Source organism: Corvus cornix, chromosome 1A, assembly GCF_000738735.6.
Source record: "Corvus cornix cornix isolate S_Up_H32 chromosome 1A, ASM73873v5, whole genome shotgun sequence".
In the NCBI taxonomy this organism is placed as follows: Eukaryota; Metazoa; Chordata; class Aves; order Passeriformes; family Corvidae; genus Corvus; species Corvus cornix.
This window is the reverse complement of record NC_047057.1, coordinates 65,456,899-65,462,898: the sequence shown is the minus strand read 5'-3', so window position 1 is coordinate 65,462,898 and position 6,000 is coordinate 65,456,899.

The following is a 6,000-nucleotide window of genomic DNA, read 5'->3' as shown; positions in this document are numbered from 1 at the left end:
GTTCTGTTTCCTGAGCCATCTGATCTCTCTGAACCTTACTGGCAATGGGATTTTGACACGCTGGAGTGTAGCTCTTGGTGGTTGGAGTCTTTAGGAACTGGTAGCTTCCGTAACTAGTGACTTGAGCAACTAGTAAATGCAAAGTTCCTGAAAGGCAAATCCCTTTCCCTGAAACATCTTTTCAGTGCCTGAATAGTCAGTATTGACATCAGCCAACAGCCTGATGGATTTTTGAGGCAAAACTCTGCAATACAAACAGTATACCTGCTGCTTCATGGTCCAGTCCTATGAAGGTGGTGGTTCATAGCCATTGCTTTGTACCATGTGGGAGAATGAAATGCTATAGCAGATCCATACCAGTGCAACATAGTACCGTGTAATGCTTTTATGGAGTTAAGGAGTGGGAGATCATGCAAACAGAGAACTGCTCAAAACATGCTTGAGCCCTGTTTGCCCTGTTCAGGATTTACCTTAAGATCACAAATATTTCAGGGTAAGGTATCTGATGGTGGTGTGAGGCAGGTAATAGATATTAAGAACGAGAGGTGGTCCCTCATTGTACCATCCCATGTCCTGCACTGTTGTGATAAGGATTTATGACAGGGACTTGCTGTTCTAGAAACACTCTCCAGCTTGGGAGCAGATGTATGATAGTTACTGCAGACAGCATGGCTGGGAAGACAGGCATGGGACAAGCATGGGGAAATGTCCCTGTGGTCTTGACTTTCTTTGTTCACTCCCCGAAATGGTCATTTCAGGCTGCAAATGGCAGAGGCTGGAACAGTCTGAGTGTACTGGAAAATGCAGTGATAGACTGCTAGTGAGACAGTGTCTGTTGAGTGTTTCAGACAAATATCAGTAAAAGGACACTGGAAGGAACATTCTGTGAAGGATCAGCATTCTGTATCTCTAGGTCTTGGTAGATCTCAGAAAGGTGGCCATGGGCTGTGGGCTGGCAGAATTAACAGGCAAAAGCACAAATACTAAGTTGTTGCTTAAGTGGCTCATGCCTGTGGACATGACTCCTAAACGTGAATCAGAAACCTTGCCAAAATCTGGGAATGTCTGAGTGCCATATAAAATATCATAATACCTTATACATTATACCATTAAATACCTTTAATAGTAACATTGCAAAATATACTTTACTTTCTCATGGATTCATGCAGATTGCAAAGACCAGCCGGGTGTGGAACACTTTGAAGCTGTGCTGCATTCTCCACGTCCATAAGGCAGGCTGAGTAAAACTCTGGGCTGGGTTAACTGTTCCAAGGTAGCAGCAGTTAACACCCTCTGTCCTATTCTCTTGTTACAGTCATATGTAGGGAGATAACTGTCAGTTCACTTGACTTGACTGATGCACACTGACATGGAAGATCCATAATGTTCTAAGGAAAAAGGAACTACAAAACTGGCACACTGACTTCTCTGGTCAGAAGAAACAGCACAGAGAAAGTTTCCATTCAAATAATGCACTAAATTACCAACTTGACAAAGGTATTGAGAACAAGATGCTGATATTGATACCTCCCACTCTCACCTTAGAGAAAAACTTTTTTTTAACACCTACAGCAGTTAATTAACTATTTTAGAAGTGCCTCTAAAAATATTAAACTGTTAAGGTTTGTGTGTTTGGGGGGTGTTGTGGGTTGTTTGTGGAGGGAAGTTGGTGAAAGTTTGCCTTTGCAAAGATTACCAGTGCCTTCTCTTTACAGAAGAAGAACAGAAATTGCAGTCGTATCTGACACTGAGTGAAAAGCCTGCCTAGGGCAGGAATAGTCATTTTGGGATGGGGATTTTCCTGTGACAGAACATACCTTCTGCTTTATGGCATAGCCCTGGTGCAGAAAGATGTAAAGAGATGTAAAGATTTATCAACAGTAGTCTGAAATAACCTGTGTGACTGCCTATCATTTTATCATTTGTGGGTAATACGGAAAGCCTGTTCTCATGTCAGGAAAACTTGCATGGCACCACACAATGTCTATTTCTTCCCTATGCCTCGTTTCTAGAGAAGTAGTATTTAATGGTATACTGAAACGCAGCTGGATAACCTGAGATGGTGAATCTCTGATGAGAATGGTTTGTTTTCCTCCAAATACAGCAATCTGTGAAAATCTGATCAAGCCAAAAGTTCCTCGCTTTCCCAGGGAAACAGCCTCTTCTTTCTGAAATAGAAAATACTTGTTAGAGGCTTCCCCCACCCACCCCCCCGCCTCATCCTCACCTTCTGTGTGTAAGGGCACAGTACCACATGAGAAGTGTAGTTGGGGAAGGGAAGAAACTCTGTGGAGAATATGTCCATGTGCATATGGCAGCAAGCTTTCAAATTCTAGTGAGGATGAGGCATGTTTTCATTTAAATATGCATAGGGCATGAAGTGGAATTGAGTTAGGTTAGGTAGAAAGTAATGTACATCCTACCAGGCCTGAGGCACCTAAGCTAGAACTCAGAATTTTATAGCAATTTTAATTTAATTTCTTTTTTTAATTTTTAATTTTGCTTCTAAATAAAGTGAGTTAATCTCATCCATGTCTGTCTCAGACAGTAAACTGCTTTCTGCTCTATTAGTATGGATTAAATACAAACTAATGCCGTTAAATACATCAAAGTGGAGCAGAGGAGAAAAATTAACTGTAATTTTTAGGGGGTTTTCTCCATCTTCCTGACTTGCATAAGTTTTACTCTCTTCTGTACATGTAAACTTCTGTAAATGTACATGTCTAATTGTCTGTACCACAAAATACTGGTGCGATATAGCTCAGTGAGTTTGAAAATGGGAGAAGCAGTTTTAGGTTTGGTGACTTTTTATAGTATCTTACAGGTTTGCAGTATGTCTGAGATGCAGTGCTTCCTTTTGCAAAGTAATGATCCAGAAGGCAAACGTGGCTTTTCTGACAGGCTTTTACAACTTTTTGAACAGAAAGGGTATTGCTTGATTTTATTCTTTGAATTGTGCATTGGCTACAAGCTGTTGACACCAGGGTTCCAGGAGCACAGTGGAGGACCTGGAGGATGTCTTCTCAGAGATTTTCAGTGACTGCACAGGATTCCTGTGCTTATTTCAAACTCATGGCAAAGATATTGTAAAGATAGAGGACATGCAATATTAATACATATTACTTTTTTATTTTTGAGCTGAAGGTAGTTCAAGTATTTGCAAAAACTCTTGTCAGTGTTTTTAGAAAGCTAGAGGGGAGTAGTATAATAGTGGTATATAAATGTAAGTGTAAGCATATTTATATCTCATATAAATATAATAGTATATAAATATCACTTGCAGGTACCTGAGGTGACTGAGAGTGAGGTGCACCATGTCTTTGCCCTGCCCCTGCAGTACCATGACTCCGCAGGGATGTGCAGCAGCTGTTGGAAATGCCCCTCAGCCTGCAGGAGCTGGGACAGACCCCAATGAGTGCAGCATCCAGCTGAAATTCCAGGGAGGATTTTACACTGCGTGACACACACTGGATCCAGGAGGATCAGAGAGCTCTGCATTATCCAGCATATGAGGTTTCTAGGTAGAAAGCTGAGGCCTACCACTTCTTGGGGCCTCTCCAAGAAGGAAAACAGTCTAATGTTATGTAATAGTCTGTAGCCATGACCATGGAGCACCTTGTGGTTACCTGAGGCCAAGCACAGCATTTTCAGAAGTAATATCCCCTGAAGCGATTTGTTTAATAGCTTTCTATTGTGCTGGTGAATATTCCTGGCAAAATCCACATTTAAAGAGAATTAAAGTCAAGAACAGTTATCAATGACTCCAGGCCACAAAGCATTACAGAACTGTTTTAAGTACCCCAATGAACAGGATTTGCAAAACTGAGGGATTTTAGAATTGCAGTGAAACTCCTCAGAAATCTGAACTAAACAAAGGATAGATAAAGGTCACTGAGAGTCTTCTGTCTCGTATTGTTCTTTATGTATTCCTCTGAACATTGCACACAAGTTTCACAGGGGACATACTTCAGAACTTTATGTTCCCACTTTTCTTGTCGTATTTATCAGTGTTCTTCCTCTATAGCATGAATTATTGTTCCATTTGTTGGCCATATTCTCTTCTCTTTTATTCTTCTGCAGTGCTAGGTGATAATATGTTTGAAGAATTGGTTTTCTCATTAAAGAACTCAAGGTTGTTTTGTCTTGTTGACTGTATTTTTTTCTCTTAACTGGATTTTTTTTCAAGAAGCTTCTTCACGTTTTCTGTGTGTGAAGTGCCTTTTCCAGGAGGTTTTCCATTGTCCTCTGTGGCAACAGCACTGCAGTTTGTCTTTGCTTACACTGAAATCCTTGAAGTGATAAATTCCTGAAACTTCATGTATTAACATTGACCCTAAAACATCATCCATGTAGATTGAGGGGACGTGGGGAGGGACAAGTGCTTATTGTTTATGATCAGTCTGCACCCCATTTCTGTTGTGACTAGGGAACTTTGGTTCTTAGAACAACAATTTAGTTGAAGGTAATGTCTTGATATCCTGGAAGTCCGTAGCAATAACAGGCATTTCAGTAGCTGACTGCTTGGAATGAAACTCTCTAGGGAAGAACAGTTCAGCTGAATGAGAAAAAGAGGCATTTATTTTTAAAGAATAGTATCAAACCCCACAAAGCCTACATATGCAATTTGAGTAAAGCTGGTATATAATATTTCAATGAGTTTTAACTCTGTGATATATCTAATGAGCCTGCTTTGTTTGGCATGGGGTCTTACGAATAAAAGTGTTGGGTATCTTCAAGGACCAATTTTACATTTACTTTTGTTTGTAGCCAAATTAATTTGTCTGATTAATGTCTGAGAGGGAAAAAATAACTGGCCTGGGAATATACATATGACCTTCCTATTCTAAGAGGGAAATTTCTTTTAGCCACAGTTGTTATTTTTAAATTCCTGAACTGTAAAAAAACCCTTTAGAAGAAGAAGGGAAAAAAAACCCCTTTAAAAGGAAATAAAGCATGTAGAAATAATAACAGCCATACCTTATAATCTTGACTCTTCCTGCTCTGACTGGACATGAATGTCCAATACATACGTTATTCCTAAGAGATGCTTCTTACCCTGTTTATCAAAAATCCCCATAATGTGAATTTCCAGGCTAATTAGGTAATCTGCATATCCTCCTTTGTGTTTAGCAAGCTTTCGCAAGGCCATGCCAAGCAAACATTCCCTTCATGTAAATTAATCCCACTTACCCCATGGGGAGAGCCCCACCATGCCCTGGTGTGTGACATGGCAAAATTGTGTGAGTGACACCCCATTGGCGCCCATCTTCAAATGGATATGCAGTTGTAAGAATGCCTCCTCAGTCTTCTCTCCATAGGATGAAGATGCCCAAGTCCCTGACCTTCTCTTCCTCAGCCCTGTTTTGTCAGGAGCTCATCATTCCTTTCTCCTGGATTCTCTGCTCTGTCCTGTGGGAATGGCCAGGCTTGGCATTCTGGCTGAACTTCCCCAGCCTGGACAAAGGAGCCATCCCGCTTTGGTGAGGACAAAGTCAGCTCAAGTTAACTTGGTGCTTTAAGAAACAGAACAGCAGCTCTCAGTGTGGTTACTTAATTGCATCCATGTTCTATGTGATGAATAACATTTCCCACTTACAGAGCAAAATTAGTAGACAAATCCCCTCCTTCCTCCCAAGCTGGGGGTGGGGGAGGACGTATGAAGATGATGTATCTATAAAAACAGATGTGTTATTTAAATGCTGCAAGCTAAACAAGGAATAATTAAGGTTAATGTGCTGCCATTTTAGTTCTTAAAACCACATATGAGAACAATGTCTTAGGCAGAAGGATCTGATTTAAGTTCAGTTGTTACTTGCTGAACTTCCCTGACTGACTGGAAAATAATTTGGTTGGTTGTTCTTTGAGGTGGCAGGTTTAAATATCAATCTTTTCTATGCCATTTTGGTTTTGCTTTCAGTGCAATTCCTTAAAAATACAGATTCTTGACTGCCTCAGTTCTGAAGCCTTTTACTAGAATTGTAAGTGTTTAAACCATCTGAA